The 24,490-nt window shown below is 38.5% G+C and overlaps 1 pseudogene; it reads left to right on the top strand.

Annotated features, from left to right (window-relative positions):
* Positions 1-219: 219 nt before the first annotated feature.
* Positions 220-21,213, top strand: LOC114903063 (annotated as a pseudogene).
* The last annotated feature ends 3,277 nt before the right edge of the window (positions 21,214-24,490 follow it).

Here is a 24,490-nt window from a genome sequence, read left to right as displayed (position 1 = left end):
TCAGTCAATTGACTGAGAACTAGGAGAAATGACTGAATAGGAAGAGAAATGACAGACTGTGGAGAGACCTTCAATGTCAGGCTTTGGCTTTTCTTCCTAGAGAAAAGAGCCATTGAAGGTTTAGCAAATGTACCAATCTGGAAAATTAATAGATCAGTAATAAGTAGAATAGACTGAGTCTGGGTAAGGAGACCAGCTAGGAAAGAATTTCTATAGGACATGAGTGAGATAGATGAGAGACTGATCACACGTGACGGATGTGAGAAACTCCATAAAGGAAGGATCATTGACATTGGTGCCTATTGTGAGAAAGAAAAGCCAAAGATGACCACAGGTCTGGAAATCACGGGACAGGTGAAGAAGAAAAATCCACATAGAGTGCCAGAAAAGGGGGTTTTAAAAAGAAAAGAAATGGGCCATATCTTAGAAACATGGATTTTTGAAGTGACAGGAGGCGTTCAAATGATGTCCAGTAAGTAGACATAAGACTTCAGATCCAAGATGGCATGGGACATGAGGTAATAGTAAAAAGGATGAATATAAAAATGATTTCTGATATCAGAGGACTGGTGTTGGAACACGTCCTCATCTTTGAAGTAAAAGAAGTTCTGTGAATAGAGAGAGAGAGCAGGCAGAGGAGATGGGAAGACAATGAGGAGACAACCTGTAATGAAGGCCAGAGAATTGAGGAAAGAGCTGCGTTTTACCTCTGGAAGTGGCAGTTCTAGTAAAGAGAAGGAGAGTGGGAGAAGCAAATTGCATAAGCAAAGAAGTTCAAGAGTTGAGTTGTAATGAAAAAAAGGCAAGTGTGGAAAACTTTAAAATGTTGGACAAAAACAGTAGTAGCAACAGGGTTGAGAGGAAATTCTTTTTGGGGGATAAATGAACAGTCAGTGGGCAGTAGAGAGGAAATGATTGGAAAAAAATTTAAAGAGAAATAATAGATTACATTACCACAGAAAAGACAGGAGATGGCTACAGCACACAAGAAAGGTAGAAACTAATCTCCATTTTCTTATCTGTAAAATGGGGATAATAAAAGCACCTATCTACAGCACTGTTGTGATAATTAAATGAGAGTTAATGTAAAACACATATTCTCACTCCCAGCAGTTCTTTGTCCTACAATAATATCCACTGCCTAAACCAGTACGTAATTCTCAAACCACTTCCATCTTGCTGCCTCTACCATAGGGCTTAGGAAAGGTATATATTGCTTTCCTAGCCTTTTGTGCATCTAGGAGTGGCCATATGACATACTTCTTGCCAATAGGGATGTAACAATATTCTGATGGAGACTTCTGGGATGAAGCTGCCCATTTTTTGATGAAGGAAACAAATATGTTTGCACTATCCCTTTTTTCTCCTTCCCCCTTTTTTCTCCTTCCCTGTTTTGCTTTCCTTAAACATAGTTGTAAAACCTGGAGCTGGGGCAGCCATCTTGGGACCAGTGATAACAATCATAGAAGAACTAAAGTAATTTCAAAACCGCTGGCCTTCAGGGACTTCCCTGGTGGCACAGTGGTTAAGAATCCGCCTGCCAATGCAGGGGACACGGGTTTGATCCCTGGTCCGGGAAGGTCCCACATGCCGTGGAGCAACTAAGCCTGTGCACCACAACTACTGAGCCTGCACTTTAAAGCCCACAAGCCGCAATTATGGAACCCACATGCTGCAACTACTGAAGCCTGTGTGGCTAGAGCCTGTGCTCCAAAACAAGAGAAGCCACCGCAATGAGAAGCCCGCACACTGCAACGAAGAGTAGCCCCACTCGCCGCAACTAGAGAAAGCCTGCGTGCAGCAACAAAGATCCAATGCAGCCAAAAAAAAAAAAACAAAACAAAAAACGCCTTCATGTCACCATGCTGCTGAACACATGCAGAAAAATCCCTACTTCCAAATTATGATTATTTGGTAAGAAAATAATTCTTAAGTGATTAGTCCCCTCAGAGTCAAGTTTTCAGTTATTTGCTCTTGAATACATTTCTAACTACTACACTTCTTAGGGTTACTTTAGACTTCCTAATCCCCACACTAAAATTTGAACTGGAGGCCCACCACCTAGCCTACTCCTCCTCCCACAGGTAAGCCTCCCAAACGTAAAATGCCATCGAACACTCACTGCCATGGCACACTGCCTGCACATAGTAAGCTATTGATAAATAATTGCTGCTATTATTACTATCAATAGCCTTTGATGAGAGAAACAAAAATGTGAAAAAACAAATGAGATACTAAAATATTTCTGTAAGAGACACAAAGCACCTTTATTGCAACAACAGTTGCACACCAATGAGAACAGACATCACAAGACATGGCAGCAGGAGATTTCTCATCCTCTGACCTCTAAACAGGTAGTCCTACAGCTTATATGTCAAGTATTCATGGGTTGCCTTACATATAACCTTTAATATTATGTTTAACTTAAATGTTATGTTGAGATTGGTTCAAGATGGCAGAGTAGAAGGCCGTGCACTCACTCCCTCTTGTGAGAGCACCAGAATCACAGCTAACTGCTGAACAATCATCGACAGGAAGACACTGGAACTCACCAAAAAAGATACCCCACATCCAAAGACAAAGGAGAAATAGCAATGAGATGGTACAAGGGACTCAACCACAATAAAATCAAATCCCATAACCACTGGTGGGTGACTCACAAAGTGGAGAACAATTATACCACAGAAGTCCACACAGAGCAGTGAAAGTTCTGAGCCCCATGTCAGGCTTCCAACCTAGGGGTCTGGCAACAGGATGAGAAATTCCCAGAGAATCAGACTTTAAAGCCTAGTGGGATGTGATTGCAGGATTTCGACAGGACTGGGGGAAGCAGAGACTCCACTCTTGGAGGGCACACACAAAGTAGTGTGCACATCAGGACTCAGGGGGAAGGAGCAGTGACCCCATAGAAGACTGAACCAGACTTAATTGCTAGTGTTGGAGGGTCTCCTGCAGAGGTGGGGGGTGGCTGTGGCTCACCATGGGAACAAGGACACTGGCGGCAGGAGTTCTGGGAAGTACTCCTTGGTGTGAGCCTTCCCAGAGTCCGCCATTAGCCCCACCAAAGAGCCGGGTAGGCTCCAGTGTTGGGTCGCCTCAGGCCAACAACCAACAGGGAGGAAACCCAACCCACCCATCAGCAGACAAGCAGATCAAAGTTTTACTCAGCTCTGATCACCGGAGCAACACTCAGCTATACCCACCACCAGTCCCTCCCATCAGGAAGCTTGCAAAAGCCACTTAGATAGCCTCATCCACCAGAGGGCAGACAGCAGAAGCAAGGAGAACTACAATCCTGCAGCCTGTGGAACGAAAACCACATTCACAGAAACATAGACAAGATGAAAAGGCAGAGGACTACGTACCAGATGATGAACAAGATAAACGCCCAGAAAAACTAAATGAATTGGAGATAGATAACCTTCCAGAAAAAAAATTCAGAATAATGATAGTGAAGATGATCTAGGACCTCGGAAAAAGAATGGAGGCAAAGATCGAGAAGATGCAAGAAATGTTTAACAAAGACCTACAAGAATTAATGAACAAACAAACAGAGATGAACAATACAATAACAAATGAAAAATACACTAGAAGGAATCAATAGCAGAATAACTGAGGCAGAAGAACGGATAAGTGACCTGGAAGACAGAATGGTGGAAATCACTGCCATGGAAAAGAATAAAGAATGAAAAGAAATGAAGACAGTCTAAGAGACCTCTGGGACAACATTAAAAGCACCAACATTCACATTACAGAGGTCTCAGAAGAAGAGAGAAAGAAAGGACCTGAGAAAATATTTGAAGAGATTATAGTTGAAAACTTCCCTAACATGGGAAAGGAAATAGCCACCCAAGTCCAGAATGCTCAGAGAATGCCAGGCAGGATAAACCCAATGAGAAACATGCCAACACATAGTAATCAAATTGACAAAAATTAAAGACAAAGAAAAATTATTAAAAGCAGCAAGGGAAAAATGACACTATACAAGGGAACTCCCATAAGGTTAACAGCTGATTTCTCAGCAGAAACTCTACAAGCCAAAAGGGAGAGGCATGATATATTTTAAGTGATGAAAGGGAAGAAACTACAACCAAGATTACTCTACCCGACAAGGATCTCATTCAGATTTGATGGAGAAATCAAAAGTTTTATAGACAAGCAAAAGCTAAAAGAATTCAGCACCACCAAGCCAGCTCTACAACAAATGCTAAAGAAACTTCTCTAAGTGGGAAACACAAAAGAAGAAAAGGACCTACAAAAACAAACCAAAAACAATTAAGAAAATGGTAATAGGAACATACATATCGATAATTACCTTAAATGTGAATGGATTAAATGTTCCAACCAAAAGACACAGGTTCTTTGAATGGATACAAAAACAAGACGCATATATGTGCTGTCTACAAGAGACCCAATTCAGACCTAGGGACACACACAGACTGAAGGTGAGGGTATGGAAGAAGATATTCCATGCAAATTGAAATCAAAAGAAAGCTGCAGTAGCAATACTCATATCTGATAAAATAGACTTTAAAATAAAGAATGTTACAAGAGACAAGGAAGGACACCTCATAATGATCAAGGGATCAATCCAAGAAGAAGATATGACAATTATAAACATATATGCACCCAACATAGGAGCACCTCAATACATAAGGCAAATGTTAACAGCTATAAAAGAGGAAATCGACAGTAACACAGTAATAGTGGGGAACTTTAACACCTCATTTACGCAAATGGACAGATCATCCAACAGAAAATTAATAAGGAAACAAAAGCTTTAAATAACACAACAGACCAGATAGATTTAATTGATATTTATAGGACATTCCACCCCAAAACAGCAGATTACACTTTCCTCTCAAGTGCACACAGAACATTCTCCAAGACTGATCACACCTTGGGTCACAAATCAGGCCTTGGTAAATTTAAGAAAACTGAAATCATATCACGCATCTTTTCTGACCACAAAGCTAGGAGATTAGAAATAAATTACAAGGGAAAAAGAGTAAGAAAACACAAACACGTGGAGGCTAAACAATATGTTACTAAATAACTAAGAGATCACTGAAGAAATCAAAGAGGAAATCAAAAAATACCTAGAGACAAAGGACAATGAAAACACAATGACCCAAAACCTATGGGATGCTGCAAAGCAGTTCTAAGAGGGAAATTTATAGCAATACAATCCTACCTCAAGAAACAAGAAAAACCTCAAATAAACAATCTAAACTTACACCATACGGCTCCACAGGTGAATTCTATCAAAAAATTTAGAGAAGAGCTAACACCCATCCTTCTCAAACTCTTCCAAAAATTGCAGAGGGAGGAACACTCCCAAACTCATTCTATGAGGCCACCATCACCCTGATACCAAAACCAGACAAAGAAACTACAAAAAAAGAAAATTACTGACCAGTATCACTAATGAACACAGATGCAAAAAACCTGAACAAAATACTAGCAAACAGAATCCAACAACATATTAAAAGGATCATACACCATGATCAAGTGGGATTTATCCCAGGGATGCAAGGATTCTTCAATATATGCAAATCAATCAATGTGATACACCATATTAACAAATTGAAGGATAAAAACCATATGATGACCTCAATAAATGCAGAAAAAGCTTTTGAAAAAATTCACCACCCATTTATGATAAAAACTCTCCAGAAAGTGGGCACAGAGGGAACCTACCCAATATAACAAAGGCCATATATGACAAACCCACAGCAATCATCATTCTCAATGGTGAAAAACTGAAAGCATTTCCTCTCAGATCAAGAACAAGACAAGGATATCCATTCTCGCCACTATTATTCAACATAGTTTTAGAAGTCCTAGCCACGGCAATCAGAGAAGAAAAAGAAATAAAAGGAATACAAATTAGAAAAGAAAAAGTAAAACTGTCAGTGTTTGCAGATGACATGATACTATACATAGATAGTCCTAAAGATGCCACCAGAAAACTACTAGAGCTAATCAATGAATTTGGTAAAGTAGCAGGATATTTATGCACAGAAATTAATGCACAGAAATCTCTTGCATTCCTATACATTAACAATGAAAGATTAGAAAGAAAAATTCAAGAAACAATCTCATTTACCATCACATCAAAAAGAATAAAATACCTAGGAATAAACCTACATAAGGAGGCAAAAGACCTATACTCTGAAAACTATAAGATACTGATGAAAGAAATCAAAGACGACACAAAGAGCTGGAAAGATATACCATGCTCTTGGATAGGAAACATCAACATTTTCAAAATGACTATACTACCCAAGGCAATCTACAGATTCAATGTAATCCCTATCAAATTACCAATGGCATTTTTCACAGAACTAGAAAAATCTTAAAATTGGTATGGAGACATAAAAGACCCCAAATAGCCAAAGCCATCTTGATAAATAAAAACGGATCTGGAGGAATCAGGCTCCCTGACTTCAGACTATACTACAAAGCTATAGTCATCAAAACAGTATGGCACTAGCACAAAAATAGAAATATAGATCAATGGAACAGGATAGAAAGCCCAGAAATAGACCCACGTACCTACGGTCAATTAAACTATGACAAAGGAGACCAGACTATACAATTGGAGAAAGGCCGTCTCTTCAATAAATGGTGTTGGGAAAACTGGAGAGCTACATGTAAAAAAAGTGAAATTAGAACATTCTTTAACACCATACACAAAAATAAGCTCAAATGGATTAAAGACCTAAATGTGAGACTGGACACTCTACAACTCTTAGAGGAAAACAGAGCAGAACACTTTCTGACATAAATCACAGCAATATCTTTTTTGATCTGTCTCCCAGAGTAATGGAAATAAAAACAAAAATAAACAAATGGGACCTAATTAAAATCAAAAGCTTTTGCACAGCACAGGAAACCATAAACAAAAGGAAAAGACAACCCACAGATTGGGAGAAAATATTTGCAAATGACGTGACCTACAAGGGATTAGTCCTCAAGATTTAGAAACTGCTCGTGCAGCTTAATACCATCAAAACAAACAACCCAATCAAAAATGGGCAGAAGACCTAAATAGACATTTCTCCAAAGAAGACATGCAGATGGTCAAGAGGCACATGAAAAGATGTTCAACATCTTTATTTATAAGAGAAATGCAAACCAAAACTACAATGAGATATCACCTCACACCAGTCAAAATGGCTAACATCAAAAAATCCACAAACAATAAATGATGGAGAGGGTGTGGAAAGAAGGGAACCCTCCTACACTGTTGGTGGGAATGAAACTTGGTAGAGCCACTATGAAGAACAGTATGGAGGTTCCTTAAAAAACTAAAAATAGAGCTACCATATGATCCTGTAATCCCACTCCTGGGCATATATCTGGAGGAAAACATGGTCCAAAAGAATACATGCACCCCAATGTTCATTGCAGCACTGTTTACAATAGCCAAGACATGGAAGAAACCTAAATGTCCATTGACAGAGGAATGGATAAAGATGTGGTACATATATACAATGGAAGATTACTCAGCCATTAAAAAGAATGAAATAACGCCATTTGCAGCAACATGGATGGACCTAGAGATTGTCATACCAAGTGAAGTAAGTCAGAGCAAGAGAAATATCATATGATATCACTTATATGCAGAATCTAAAAAGAAATGATACAAATGAACTTATTTACAAAACAGAAACAAACTCACAGACTTAGAAAACAACTTACAGTTACCAGGGGAGAAGGGATTGTTCGGGAGTTTGGGGTTGACATGTACACACTGCTATATTTAAAATGGATAACCAACAAGGACCTACTGTATAGCACAGGGAACTATGCTCAATATTATGTAACAATCTAAATGGGAAAAGAAATTGAATAAGAATAGATACATTTATATGTATAACTGAATCACTTTGCTGTACACACCTGAAACTAACACAACATTGTCAATCAACTATACTCTAATATAAAATAAAAAGTTTAAAACCCTTCTAGCTTATACTACTGATAAAGATGTGAATTGTTATAGGTTTCTGAAAAGCAATTGGCAATATTTATTAAAATGCTAAAGTACACCTGTCCTTTCCCCCAGGAGTACTAGGGAATCAATTCCTAGAAATAAAAGTATCTGGGTGTGAGGATGTAAAGACAAGATTATTTACTGCAGCCTTCCTTGTAGAAGAAAAAAATAAGTAATTTTTAAACAGTCTAATTGACAGAGTAAGGAATGAGAAACCCCAATTTTGAATGTTAAGTGGATGTTTAAAAAAACAACTGACATCTTTTAAGAGGGATGAATGTGTGCATCATTACATGTAGAAACTGAAGTACAGAGTAGTAATGTGTATTGTACGATCCAGTGTTTGTGAAAGACGAAAACAAACCAAAAGTATATTCCCATTTATTAGTATATAGGTTTACATGAGCATGGAGAAAGGTGTGGAAATGTACATACAGGCTGTTTACCTCAGAAACCTGGCCTGACGTGAGTTGGAGAACAAAAGTTAACTTTTTACCTGCAACTGTTTGGCTTCACTTGTTACAATGAGACTTATGACTTTATTACCTATAAAGAAACTGTAGAGAAATGAAAGATTTCAACTGCTAACATACATATGTAACCGTGAAATAACTTGAAGTTACTGTGATTTTTGTTTTCATTTTCGAAAACACACTCCGGCCCAATAATTGTCAAAATAATATAAACTGTTTGGGGATGTCTCTAAAATCTTGAGAAGATTTCAAAACTCTCTGTCCATTTTGCACATTACTCATGGAGTCATAAACATGTTTTTCTTAATGGATCATTTAGGAACCTATAATTATCTAAGGCAGATATATAAGGCTAGATATAAGAAACATTTTTCACAGGCCTTTAAAAAAATGTTTAGAGCTTTTAAACATGAGGTTGTAAGGTCTAGTAGATTTTTGGCTGATAGTTATATGAAATTAATATAAACAAACTTTCTGGAGTTACCTGCATAGTTCTGGATTCTGCATTTTTTTCTCCCAAGGGGCTTATCTTTGGATCTTCACTTGCCCTCTTGGACCCCAGAATGGTGGCAGCTGGGTATGTACTTTCCACATAGAAAACTGGAAAATTCTTCTCTGAATAATCTGACAAGCCAAAAGAGAAAAGACCTCAAAATACCAACATTGCGATTCCCTAACAATAAAACACAACAATAAAACACACCAGATAATTCTACAGCAAATCCCACATTCAAAAAAAGCCATCTATGTGTTCTGAGCTTCCTAATAGCTTATTAGTGTGCCATTCTTCAACAGAAGCAGACAACCAAGAATCAGCAGACATTTGAGGTGATTCTATCAATAGCTTTCTAATATGAGAGAGAACAAAGCAAACAAAGAAAAGTTGGAAGAAATAATCCATGAAAAGAGAAAATGTAAAAATCTTCAAAAAGGCTGTTATTAATATTCTGAAAGAGACAAGAAGATGGGGTATACATGAAGTAAGAACAGGTGGCAATTTAAAAAAAAAAGAGCTCTTGGGAATTAAAAATTATCATAGCAGGAAAGGAACTCCAATAGAAAAATTTAAAGATCTCAAAAAGTCTATCCCCCCAATGAACTTTTTCTCAGGAGGCTACCTGATGAAGTTCTCCTAAAGTGGTAAGTGAATTCAAGAGAAAAACATGGGATCTAGGAAGCTGATGGTCTCACCCTGGAGAGAGTGAAGGGATTCCCAAGGACAAGGGCAGAGAAGCTTGAGGATGGCAGGTGTGCCCAGATGCAGAGCATCCCCAGCCCACACTGGTACAAGCCAAAGACTCCAGTAGGAAAAGTGTCTGGGAATAAAATTTCCAGTACTGTGCTGGCTCCTGCTTGAAAACGCCAAGGGTCTTGAGAAATTTAGATGGAGGTAAAGTTGACATGTTCTGGAAAACTGTGCTACAAAACTCAAGTGGCTTTAATGATGACAAAGATATTGATGAAACACATGCAGCTCTAATATGAGGATAATAGTGAACTTACTGCATAGTTATTGTGAGGATTTAACGACCTGATAAATGTAAAGCATTTAGAACATACTGAGAGTGACAAAGATATTAGTTGTCATCATCATCATCAGGCAGGTTATTAAACTCTACAGTTAGGCCTCCTGGAACACTGGCTCTACCACTAGTTGTTTACCTTGGGAAATTTATATAAACTCCTTAAGCCTCAGTGTCCTCATCTATAAAATGTACATAGCAATGATATCTACTTGATAGGCTAATTTTAGGGTTTGAATTAGATAAGACAATGTATATAAAGTACCTAGCAAATTAAACACTCTATGAATATTAGATATTGATAGTAATCATTTGTTTTCCATGGAAAATAACAATATTTTAAATTTTTGAGAAGAAAACTCTCCACCACTAGAGAACTATTCTTAGTTTTAAGATAGTTTTATATTGTTGCAACCATGGCATTTGTATTACTTTGTATTATTTTAAAAGTATTATGAACATTTGGTGTTTCTATAACATCTCGGTAATTATATTTTGCATCTGCCAAGCACATCATCAAAATGATTCGAAACAAGTCACCAAAACATTTGTGGGACATTCAGATTGTTTGTAGTTTGGCTCTCATCAAGAAGACAAAAGTGTACATCTTTGTCGTTTTGGATTTTGGCTTCTCATATATTATTTCCCAAGACCCTCAGGAGATATGCAAACAAGACTGATGTGTAATGGTCTTCATGGCAAGGATCCCAGCTCCAAGCTACAAGAACATTGGCAAGCATTTCAACTCCCTCAACATCTTTGACTTCAGTCTTAAAATAAAAATGAAATGCTAATTGAATAGTTATAAATGATTTTGAATGTGGGTATTTTTCAAAATTGCTCTAGGAATTTACTTTTTTAACGTTTTTATTGGAGTATAATTGCTTTACAATGGTGTCTTACTTTCTGCATTATAACAAAGTGAATCAGTTATACATATACATATATCCCCATATCTCTTCCCTCTTGCGTCTCCCTCCCTCCCACTCTCCCGATCCTGATCTTCTAGCTGGTCAAAAGCACCAAGCTGATCTCCCTGTGCTATGAGGCTGCTTCCCACTAGCTATCTATTTTACATTTGGTAGTGTATATACGTCCATGCCACTCTCTCACTTCGTCCCAGCTTACCCTTCCCCCTCCCCGTATCCTCAGTCTGCGTCTTTATTCCTGTCCTGCCCCTAGGTTCTTCATAACCATTTTTTTAGCAAGTTTTTTAAACTCCTTGATTGCCAGTCCCATCATCTGAAAAATAGGGTAAATATAGTAGTTCTTTTCTTACCTAGTGTAGTGAGAACTAAAGGAGAAAATGCAGGTAAAGCACTTGGCAAACAAGCTGACACACGTTAGGCACAAAATTAACGTTTAACTGTAGCAGAAACAATAATGATAACAGTAGCTTCAGACAAAAGTTGAGGAGGAAGGCACATATATTGCAAAAGATAAGTGAAGGATTTCTTGCTGTTTTAAGATATCTGGGTGCTCTTTTATTTCTTCATTCGTGCGGTTTTCCATGAGTTGATTAAATGTAAATAAAATTGTATAAGTACTTCAATGTCAAATACTAGAGAAAACTTTACCATTGACCAACCTCCCATCATGAAAGTTTCTTTTTCCAGAAACCCTAGATGTCTGAATTTCCAATTTGAATAAAAACCCAATTTAAAAATTAAACCATTTCAAAAGTGATGAGGCTGGTGCTTGGAATGACTAAGTATAATTGACACTGATATTTCTTCTCAGCGCTAACCCTTCGCTTCATTGAAGGAATTTATTCACATTTTCTAACATTCCTCATGTATCTGCCATGTCTCCATCCTCTCTCACTATATGCAACACACTGAAGAAAAACACCCTTAATAAGATTCTTGTTTTGGATGGAAAAATCTGTGATGGCTTTTTCCTATCGTTCAATTCCATGCTGACAAGTTTCTAAGTTACTCAAAATCTTGCATAACAATTACATAATATTCAAATATTTTAGTAAAAATTGTCCCATTAGGCAACATAAAATATTTGAGGCCAAGGCTCTGATAAAGTGTACTAGCTGTCTTTTATAAAAAGAAGTCAATCCCTTTTTTTTTTTTTTACCATATCCTAACATTTCAAAATAGCCTTAAATGTAATTTTACATAACATTTATAAAGAACATAATGTTGTAGAAACACAACCCTGCTAGGAATATAAAGACCTGGGTTCTAGGTTCAGCACTTCCACTTTCTAGATGTGCATCAGTGTCTTAAAATGTACCCAGGATTTGATTTAGTCAGATATGGTACGATGACAGACACAGTGACAACTGCCTTGAAAGAAGAGTTTATTGCTCACAGTTCCCCCAAAAGAAGGGAGCATGCCACACCATGCAGGGCCATATGGGGAAGCCCAGGGTCAGTCAGGAGGCAGAAAGAGCTAAGGAAAAGCATGGGCCAGGGCCTTTATTGTGGATTTCAGGAAAAGGAACAGGCAAGGTGGGGTAGGCAGGCTAAGTGAGTTTCAGTGGGTTCTGGGCCATAGGGGTGGTCCCAGTTATCTGGTAACTGGCCCTGGGGTGATTTAGGGCAGGAGGATAGTGTCCCAGAATGTTGGCACCAACAAAAGGAGGTGGATGGGGGATATGGACTGAGATTGGTTGGCTTGCATATCAAAGATGTACTGAAGCAACCTGTTTGCTGTCTCTGGAAATTAGCTAACCCCGGGAGAGGCAGTCCCTCGCTGGGTCCAAAAGGTCCCAAGATATCAAAGTATTCTAAAATATATTTTTAAAAAAGAAAAACATAATAAATACAATCAGTAAAAAATATTTAACCTCTCCGAACATCAGTCCCCTCAAAGTCAGAAAAATAGGGAAAATAATGCCTGCTTCTGCCTTATTCACTGTAATCAAATAGTAAATGGGATCTAGGCAGGATGCCACCAGCAACTTCTGCAACTACTCTACTACGTTACTCTCAAAACACTATTAAAGTACAGAATTTTATTTCTGAGGTTGAAATGTTAGGTTTGTGAAGGAGATATATCTAGAGCCTCAGAGAGGCTTGGTACATGGTAACTCAAATCATACCAGCTGGAGGGTAAGCTGTTACAGGAAATCACTGGTGCCCTGAGCACAAAGGATAGCTGCGGGCTGATGGTCTGCGATCATGGCAGTACTGGATCCACTCCAACAGTCCAGTCCACTATAGCCCATGTAGGGCTCAGCTACCATATTGGTAATCTTAGTACTACTGAGCAGTAACTGGATTCTGCTATGAATTAAATTACCTTGCTTTTGATGATTAGGAAAGGAGTCAAAAAGTAAATGGTTTACTATCCCCCATGAATGCTTTTGCCAATTTTCTACATAAACAGTTCATTTGATTCTTTGTTTAGTTTTGATTCTTTTTTCCCAAGTCTTGTTATTATTGACCTCTCCTTCTACAGAGTTTAAAACCAGACTCTATTCCTAAACTGGTAACTGACTACTTGTAAAAAAAATTAACATAGATCTACTTATAACCCATAAGTTGCCTTTATTTATTTATTTATTTTTGGCTGCATTGGGTCTTCGTTGCTGCATGCGGGCTTTCTCTAGTTGCGGCGAGCGGGGGCTACTCTTCGTTGTGGTGTGCGGGCTTCTCATTGTGGTGGCTTCTCTTGTTGCGGAGCACAGGCTCGAGGTGCACGGGCTCAGTAGTTGTGGCATGCAGGCTCAGTAGCTGTGGCTCGTGGGCTCTAGAGTGCAGGCTCAGTAGTTGTGGTACACGGGCTTAGCTGCTCCGCAGCATGTGGGATCTTCCCGGACGAGGGCTTGAACCTGTGTCTCTTGCATTGGCAGGCAGATTCTTAACCACTGCGCCACCATGGAAGTCCCCCCTCATAAGCTGCCTTTTGAAAGAAATCAATAAGGCATTTGAATTGCTCCAAGATGGAAATTGGTATTTGTGTGTATGTGTGTTTGTGTAATGTGAGATATCTTATGCATATGACTCTTACACCCAAGATTTTATGAGAAGTGAGAGGTCTCAGATCAAGTATAAAAGAGGGTGGCTGTGGGAAACCGTTTAGAGAATGGCAATAAAAGAGCTTTAAGTCAGTTTTGAAGAGCCCTTTAAGCAGTCACTGTGTGACCCCAGATGGCTAGCTTTGCCCATGTCATCACTGTCCTCATCTATAAAATGGGGATAATGATACCTCTTTTCTTGAGAAACAGGTATGAAGATCAAATGTGAAAATAAAAGGCAAGACCAATGAAAGGAAAAATACTACAAAATTATGTTATAATAAAATTTTCATTGTGATTTGTTTGAGTACTGATATATATGACCAATAAATTAAATTTAATTGGGAATTAAATTATAGTACAACTTAATTAGCAACCGACTGTAACACAATTTTGAAATGACCTAACTTCCTCCAGAAAATTATTTATTTACAAGGTACAATTTGTGCTGCTTTTATGGGTTTATTTTCAATCAACAGTTTACTGTTTGGTATTTCAGAAATATTTCTCTTCAGCATACATTCATTAAACATTTAATAACAACATTGTGCTAGACACACTGGAAAAGCAGAGTTGAATGAAATCCAGAAGACTACAGATTCAAGGCATAGAGACCTCATTTCTGACTGGAAGACGGGAAGCCCTTGGGGAGCAGGTCAGCCCTAATCTGAGCCTTGGGAGCTTATAGAACTACAACATGAACAACAGGGTAAAAGACACTGTAGAAATTGGAACTGTGTGTAAGAACCCAGAAAAGAGAGAACAAAACTTGCATATGGTAAGCAGCAAACAATTCCATCTGCAAGGGCCAGATTGTGTTTGTGTAGAGTACTGAGTGAGTTTAAAGGTCTTGATTGCAAAATATTTTCTATGTAAACAAGTAAGAGTGCAAGAATTTTTACATCTAAAGAGAACTGGGTTTTCCTAGGATATTATCATGCATTTTCTGGGCCTTACTATATGATATTGCTAAGCAGTCCCACCTAGTAGTGATTGACATAAATCAACAATAATTTTGGTTGAAATTATTAAAGTGCACTTTGTAGATTGACTGAAATCAGTCAAGCTACAAAGCATCTCAAAAATACAGGTGTTGGAGTGTTTGACCTTGAAGCCACTTTCTAGCTCTATGAGTCCGCCCATGCTTCTATGTATATTGAGTTCAGAGCTTATAAGACTATGGTTCTGGGTTCTGAAACAATGTGGCCCAAATATTTTTTATAGAACTCTGAAACTGACCCTTAAGTAGCTCTCCTTTAAAAATCTTCAGCTAAATATTTCACTCCTATCTCCCAGCAGTATTTAAATAAATGTATCCTATTTTGTCACCAGCAGTAAGAGAGTACCAAAATCCATCCATCACTAGCCTAGAAAAACAATAGACAGTTCCCACATTATTGACTGTGGATTGAAGCTTCGCATTCATAGGAAAAGATAAGCATGCTGAGAATTTAGAACTTAGATTCTTCTCCACTGAAGCATGAGGTTAACGCAATGTTTCATACAATGGTGTATGCGAGAAAATCTAAACTGAAAATTAAATAACACATAGCTTTTCAAGCATTTTAAATTTAGTGTTCTCAAAATATTTAAAGACCATGGTCACCAAATCGTGGGTGAAAATGAAAAAGGTGAATCTAATTTCCTGAGGAGATGAGGTAGGCATTGATGCTAATTTGATGGAGAACATGCATTTATTGCTAAATGGCCACTTTTGCAGAGTTTACAAGCACATAAAAAGATCAGAAAATTTGCCACTTCTGCTCTTCACATTTACTATAACTAACAGGTAATGACTATAAATAAGCCCCAGATATTAATTTAATACAGTCATCTTCCCTACCTTGAAACCTAATTTCAGAATTTGACCCTAGAAACAGGCAGTTTTTTCCAACTTATTCAGAAAGTCCTCAAGCAATTTACATTACTGAATTGGAATATGAGGAAATGTTACTTCTCTTTAAATTTACTTTATTGGGATTGGCTTGATAATTATCTATGATTTAGCAACATTAGACTTTGGTACCAAAGGTTAAAATAAATAACATTATTCTTTGTAATATTAACAGTGTATGTAGTAATAGAACAAAATAGTATGTAGTAATAGAACAAAATGGAGTGCAAAGAAACTGAGATGAACTTTCATGAGAAAAATAAAATTCAGACCAAGCTTCTGGGTTTTATACTCCTGGGATAGAATATTATTAACCCTTCCCAACCCCACTAACAGAAGCCATTTGCAGAAACCTTTCTGCAAAGGGACTTACTGAACTTAGCTTTGATAGGGTATGGGCAGATGTAATTTCTGAGGTCATTTGGCTGTCACCTTCATTTTATGGGGAAGAAAATCAAGATCCAGGTAAGTGCAGTGTAGTGACTTACCAGGATCACACAGCCAATTACCAGCTGAGTAAATTTTGTATTCTTACTACTCCTTTCTCTACATGAATCTTCCATGTTACTCTCACATCTTTCATTTCACTCCTCGCGCACAGTGCCTCAATTACACTGAGCTTCTTTCAGTCTTCTCCCAGTTCCTGCCCCTCAAATGATACCAGGCTCCCTTGTCTCTGAGCCTTCACACATGTAGTTCCTTGTTCTGAAACCCATCCATGCCCAAACCCCATCCCCACCAAACTCCATGTTCCTTAACTCCCAGCCATTGTCCAAGTCACATTATAGCAGGGCCCTCAAGCTCCCAGAAATCTAGGTTACATACACTTCCTCTCTGTTCCTATTGCACCCTCTACTCCCCCCATTATAACATGTCAAACACTATATTGTAATTGTCTGATTAATTATTTGTTTGCACTATTAGACTGTGCACTCTTTGAGTATCACATTCATCATTACCACAGCATCAAATGCAATGCCTGAAATATGGGATTGGCTCAGTAAAAAAAAGCTGTTTAAATAAATGAATAAATAAGAACATGTGTTAATGAGCCAAGGTACTACAAATGCATTTAGAACAATGGAAGTCGAATACTGCACACATCTAGGGTACCTGCCACTATACAATGTATAATGCTTATTATTCTTCCTAACAGAGAACTGTTTCACAGCTGTTGAAAGTGGTTGTGTAGTACCACAGGAGATGAGGGATGAAGCTAAGAAGCTGACATTTGAAGTGGAATACTATGATGATTCTCATGTAGCCATTCACAATTAGAAAACAGATGCTGTGGGAATCCTCCCTTTCCAATCATACCAGCTCATGGGCAGCTACAAGGTGATTAAACGTCATGGAGTGAACAGTAAAAAATCAGATTTGTAGTTACTAGAGGTAGGGGTTGGGGGGGGTGAGTTAGATGAAGGTAGTCAAAAGGTACAAACTTCCAGTTATAAGATAAATAAGTACTAGGGATATAATGCACATATGATAAATATAATTAAAACCGCTCTACATTATATATGAAAGATGTTAAAGGAGTAAATCCTAGGTGGTGGAGTCAAGATGGCAGTGTGGGAAGACTCAGAGTTTGCATCTCCCCACGACTACGGTTCCTGCAGGATGTGGATGGGGGACCTCAACGCCCAAGGAGACGGGAGGAACCCCAAAGCAAACCGGTAGGATGTGTGGGGACTGAGTTGGGGAGGAAAAGTGGAGGTGGAACAGGACTGGCATCCCTGAGGGGTGTGGCTGAGAGGGGTGAGGGGTTCCCATGCCTGGAGGGATGCTCGGGGGCTCGGATCGTGGGGTGTGTGCCCAGCGTATCCCCTGCCCAATCGGCCGGGGATGTCTGCGGGCTCTTGGGCAGGGTCCTACGCCCTCACAGGCCCCCTCCAGGCCACACTGGTCTTGGGGGCAAGGGAGGGAGGCTGGGGGAGAACAGGAGAGGCAGGCGGGAGGGTCCCTCCAGGACCAGAGGAGCAGGGGAAGGAGCAGAGGGCATTGGCACCACCCACTAGAGCCCCGGAAACCTACTGAGCTCCCAGGCCAGTCCCCTGCCCTCCAAAGCCCTCTCCAGGCTGCGTGGGTCCTGGGGGCATAGGAGGGAGGCTGGGGTGGTGGGGCAGCCCAGGACCGGAGGAGCGGGAGAGGAGTGGAGGATATTTGCCTCACCCACTCAAGCCCGGGAAAACTGCTGAGCTCCCTGGTGGGGTCCCCCGTCCTCTGAGACCAGAGGTGGGAGACACGGCTGGGCCCCTTCTGTTCCATTGAGCCGAGGTCCCACACCCCACACCCCCAGGGCCTTTTCCAGCCCTGTGGGTCCTAAGCAGAGGCCCCACCCACCACCCAAACCCCACCCCTGCTTAGGCCCCACCCTTCACAGCCAAGGCATTTCCACCCTTTTTTTTTTCTCCTCTTTTATACTATTGTGGTTCTGTTTTACCTTCTGGTTGTTGTTTCATCTATATGTATAATTTTTCTTTCTAACATATCTGTTTGTTTCCTAGTCTAATTTTATTTTTTACTTTGTTATTGTTCTCTTTTTTTTTTTTTTTGCCAATCTGTGCAGCCTGTAGGATCTTGGTTCATGAGCCAGGGGTCGGCTGAAGCTCCTGTGGTGGGAGCTCCGAGTCCGAACCACTGGACTAACAGAGAACCTCAGACTCCTGGAAATATTCATCGGAGTGAGGTCTCCCAGAGGTCCTCATCTCAGCACCAAGACCCAGCTCTACCCAACAGCCTACAAACTCCAGTGCTGGAAGCCTCAAGCCAAACAACCAGTGAGACAGGAACACAATTTTACTCATAAAAAAAAAAAAAAAAATGAGATGAAAAAAAACTATGTCACAGATGAAGAAACAAGGTAAAAACCTACAAGACCAAATAAATGAAGAAGAAATAGGCAATCTACCTGAAAAAAGAATTCAGAGTAATGATAGTAAAGGTGATCCAGAATCTCAAAAATAGAATGGAGGCACGGATTGAGAAAATACAAGAAGTGTTTAACAAAGATCTAGAAGAACTAAAGAACAAACAAGCGGAGATGAGCAACACAATAACTGAAATGAAAAATACACTAGAAGGAATCAATAACAGAATAACTGAGGCAGAAGAATGAATAAGTGAGCTGGAAGACAAAATGGTGGAAATAACTGCCAAGGAGCAGAATAAAGAAAAAAGAATGAAAAGAATTGAAGACAATCTCAGAGACCTCTGGGACAACACTAAATGCACCAACATTTGAATTATAGGGGCCCCAGAAGAAGAAGAGAAAAAGAATAAAATATTTGAAGAGATTATAGTCGAAAACTTCCCTAACATGGGAAAGGAAATAGTCAATCAAGTCCAGGAAGCACAGAGAGTCCCATACAGGATAAACCCTAGGAGAAACACACCAAGACACATATTAATCAAACTAACAAAAATTAAATTCAAAGAAAAAGTATAAAAAGCACCAAGGGAAAAGCAACAAATAACATACAAAGGAATCCCCATGAGGTTATCAGCTGATTTTTCAGCAGAAACTCTGCGGGCCAGAAGGGAGTGGCAGATATACTTAAAGTGATGAAAGAGAAAAACCTACAACCAAGATTACTCTACCCAGCAAGGATCTCATTCAGATTCCACGGAGATATCAAAAGCTTTTCAAACACGCAAAAGCTAAGAGAATTCAGCACCACCAAACCAGGTTTACAACAAATGCTAAACGAACTTCTCTAGACAGGAAACACAAGAGAAGAAAAAAGACCCACGAAAACAAACCCAAAACAATTAAGAAAATGGTAATAGGAACATATATATTGGTAATAACCTTGAGTATAAATGGATTAAATGCCCCAACCAGAAGACAAAGACTGGCTGAATGGATACAAAAACAAGACCCCTTTATATGCTGTCTACAAGAGACCCACTTCAGATCTAGGGACACATGCAGACTGAAACTGAAGGGCTAGAAAAAGGTATTACATGCAAATGGAAATCAAAAGAAAGCTGGAGTAACAATTCTCATATCAGATAAAATAGACTTTAAAGACTGTTACCAGAGATAAGGAAGGACACTACATAATGATCAAGGGATCAATCCAAGAAGAAGATATAACAATTATAAATGTTTATGTACCCAACATAGGAGCACCTCAATACATAAGGCAAATCCTAACAGCCATGAAAGGGGAAATCAACAGTAACACAATAATAGTAGGGGACTTTAACACCCCCCCTTACATCAGTAGACAGATCATCCAAACAGAAAATAAATGAGGAAACACAAGGTTTAAATGACACAATAGACCAGAGAGATTTAATTGATATTTATAGAATATTCCACCTGAAAGTGGCAGAATACACTTTCTTCTCAACTGCACATGGAACATTCTCCAGGATAGATCACATCTTGGGTCACAAATCAAACCTTGGGAAATTTAAGAAAATTGAAATCGTATGAAGCATCTTTTCTGACCACAATGCTATGAGATTGGAAATCAATTACAGGGAAAAAAAACTGTAAAAACCACAAATACATGGAGGCTAAACAGTGCACTACTAAATAACCAAGAGATCACTGAAGAAATCAAAGAAGAAATTTAAAAATACATAGAAACACACACTTCCTCGGTCGCCGGCATTCCGGAGCCCAGACACAGCATCTGAGTCACCTGGCACCTTCTGTTCGGTCAGGCGTGAGGGTCTCGCCATGGTGTGTCGTCTGTGCCGCTAGGCCCGTTGTATGCCCGTGCACTCGCCCAGCCAGCCGGCTGGCCTGCGGAGCTCCCACCCGTGTCCCCCGGCTGGTCCAGGGGGTCCAGGCACCGCCTCAACAGCGGCTCCGCGGGACGCGCAGACTGGACCACAGCCTGCACCCCTAGCTGACGGTGTCATGAGGCACCTGCGGTACTTCCACCGCAGCCAGGTGGTGCGGGGCTTCGGTCGCGGCTCCAAGTAGCTGGGCATCCCTATAGCTAACTTTCCTGAACAAGTAGTAGATAATCTTCCAGCTGACGTATCCACTGGCATATATTATGGTTGGGCCAGTGTTGGAAGTGGAGACGTCCATAAGATGGTGGTGAGCATAGGATGGAACCCAAACTACAAGAATACAGAAGAGTCCATGGAAACTCATATCATGCATACTTTCAAAGAGGACTTCTATGGGGAAATTCTCAACGTGGCCATCGTCGGCTACCTCAGACCAGAAAAGAACTTTTGATTCTTTAGAGTCACTTATTTCAGCAATTCAAGGTGATACTGAGGAAGCTAAGAAATGACTAGATTTACCAGAACATTTGAAACTCAAAGAAGACAATTTCTTCCAGGTTCCTAAAAGCAAAATAATGAATGGCCACTGATGGAAAAGCATCATATTTATTCATTCACTGTTTTCTAATATTTTACTGCTTATAACTCTACAGTCTCATCTTGGTTATACTTTAAAAATCAAACATTTTCCTACATTAAACTGTGAATTAATGTGAATTAAACAGTACAATGTAGTTACCATATTATGTTCCAACTGTTCAATTAAACCCATCATGTTACAGTACTAAAAAGGTTCATTTTAAAAATCAAGATTCTTTTTTATGTAATATGTTAATTAAAATGTACCACTAGAAAGGTCTTAAGTGTTTTATAATGGAAATGAAATATATATATAAATATGGGTAACAGGCAAGTCACTAGTTTGAGATGAGAACTATAATTCTCATGGTAAAATTCTAGCATGCATGTACCTGTATAGCATGCTCTGATAATCAGAAGGCTTATAAAAGTAACTATATTAAGCAGAGGTTTGACAGTTTGTTACAAACCTAAGGGGAAAAATCCAGACTTCATATTTTTGATATTTTGTGCATTTATATATTATTATAGACATGAAGACTTGTGAAATTTCATTTTAGTTAGTCATTTCCTTTAAGGGCTCAAATCATTGTACTGTGTTCCATTTTTGTTACAGCTGCCTCAGTTCTAATTGGTCTAGACTCTCTCCCTATTATTTTTTTGTTTTTCTTTTAAAACAGTAAAATAAGTGTTTTTTGAATCTCTAGCTCTCCTGTATGTGTTGTATAACATTTCTCTCTTTTTAAGAGTAGATATTCTTCAACATTTTTCTTAACCTTTGTTTCCTGTAAACAACTGTCAGTGTCAGTTCTTCCATTTAGAATATCCAACTCTACATTTACAAAATGTAGAGTTTCATCTGCATCTGTATCTGCCATCCCATTCCTTCACTATATGAACAGTGATTAAGCACATATCTCTTGCATTTTAGAAAAAACACCCAAAAGTTCATCTGTAGGTTAAACGAACACCTAGCATTTCATTTACATATACCAGTTTCTTAAACAACACAAAATACTTGTTTCCCCCCCAGGGAAACTATTTTAAGAGCCAGCTAAACTATGAAATACAAGGTTATTTGTTTTTAACGTGATTATATGTTCCTGAGCAAATGCAAACTGTTGTAGTTGTGTGTGCACAATGTAATTTAAGGCTAAAGAGTGCTATTTCAAAGATAATTTTAAAGATAACTTATTATAAAACCATTTTCCCCTAATCTGCATAAATGAGAGAACTGATTTTAACAAAACTGTTTATATAATATTTAGAAGAACATCTAAAGCTAATGTTGGAGAAGGGAGAAGCAGGAATAAATTCACTTGGATTGTTTTGACTTTTTGGTGTATGAATTTATGGCAAACAATGTAGTATGTGTCTTTTTCATTTCTTCTTTATAGAAATACTTAGAAAATGTAATTGAATGTTAGAAATCCTATACTTGAAAAAAGCCTAAATTATCAGTGGTTCTATGAAACAAAGTTAAAAACAAACATGGAAAGTGTAAAAAAGATTTGTGTTTGTTTGAGTAGCTTGTGACTGATTGTGTCCTCATTAAGTGTGAAAATTCTTTGATATTGTCACCTTACATTTTGTTAAATAACTATTGCTTTTGAAAAGCCTATTGTGTGTGGTTTAGGAGTTAGTTAATAGTGTCTACATTTTTTAAAGTTTTATATTAAGTATTTATATATTATAAGAAATTGCAGTAGGGCCATTTTCGATTAGTCAGTGTTTTCAGGCCTTGAAAAAAATCTTGACCAAGTGAAAAAAAAATACATAGAAACAAATGACAATGAAAACAGGATGATCCAAAACCTATGGGACATGGCAAAAGCAGTTCTAAGAGGGAAGTTTACAGCAATTCAATCTCACCTCAAGAAACAAGAAAAGTCTAAAATAAACAATCTAACCCTACACCTAAAGCAACTAGAGAAAGAAGAACAAAGAAAACCCAAAGTCAGCAGAAGCAAAGAAATTATAAAGATCAGAGCAGAAATAAATGAAATAGTGGCTGTATCAATTTACATTCCCACCAACAGTGCAAGAGGGTTCCCTTTTCTCCCCACTCTCTCCAGCATTTGTTGTTTGTAGATTTTCTGATGATGCCCATTCTAAGCAGTGTGAGGTGATACCTCATTGCAGTTTTGATTTGCATTTCTCTAACAATTAGTAATTATTGGGTAGCTTTTCACATGCCTCTTGGACATCTGTATGTCTTCGCTGGAGAAATGTCTATTTAGATCTTCCCCCCATTTCTGATTGGGTTGTTTGTTTTCTTAATATTGAGCTGCATGAGCTGTTTATATATTTTGGAGATTAATCCTTTCTTCATTGATTCATTTGCAAATATTTTCTCCCATTCTGAGGGTTGTCTTTTCATCTTATTTATAGTTTCCTTTGCTGTGCAAAAGCTTTTAAGTTTTATTAGGTCCCATTTGTTTATTTTTGTTTTTATATCCATTACTCTAGGAGGTGGGTCAAAAAGGATCTTGTGCTGATTTACGTCCAAGAGTGCTCTTCCTATGTTTTCCTCTAAGAGTTTTATAGTGTCTGGTCTTACATTTACGTCTTTAATCCATTTTGAGTTTATTTTTGTGTATGGTGTTAGGAAGTGTTCTAATTTCATTCTTTTACATGTAGCTGTCCAGTTTTCCCAGCACCACTTACTGAAGAGACTATCTTTTCTCCATTGTATACCCTTGCCTCCTTTGTCATAGATTAGTTGACAATAAGTGTGTGGGCTTAACTCTGGGCTTTCTATCCTGTTCCATTGATCTATATTTCTGTTTTTGTGCCAGTACCATATTGTCTTGATTACTGTAGCTTTGTAGTATAGTCTGAAGTCAAGGAGTCTGATTCCTCCAGCTCCGTTTTTTACCCTCAACATTGCTTTGGCAATTTGGGGTCTTTTGTGTCTCCACACAAATTTTAAGATTTTTTGTTCTAGTTCTGTAAAAAATGCCATTGGTAGTTTGATAGGGATTGTACTGAATCTCTAGATTGCTTTGGGTAGTATAGTCATTTTCACAGTATTGATGCTTCCAATCCAAGAACATGGTATATCTCTCCATCCATTTGTGTCATCTTTGATTTCTTTCATCAGTGTCTTATAGTTTTCTAAGTACAGTTCTTCTACCTCCTTAGTTAGGCTTATTCCTAGGTAATTTATTCTTTTTTTGGCAATGGTAAATGGGACTGTTTCCTTAATTTCTCTTTCTGCTCTTTCATTGTAAGTGTATAGGAATGCAAGAGATTTCTGTGTATTAATTTTGTATCCTGCAACTTTAC

This window comes from Monodon monoceros, unplaced genomic scaffold, assembly GCF_005190385.1.
Source record: "Monodon monoceros isolate NGI ecotype Baffin Bay Population unplaced genomic scaffold, NGI_Narwhal_1 Super_Scaffold_20, whole genome shotgun sequence".
Classification (NCBI taxonomy): Eukaryota; Metazoa; Chordata; class Mammalia; order Artiodactyla; family Monodontidae; genus Monodon; species Monodon monoceros.
The sequence above is the reverse complement of the archived record's forward strand: the minus strand, read 5'-3'. Positions and strand labels throughout refer to the sequence as shown.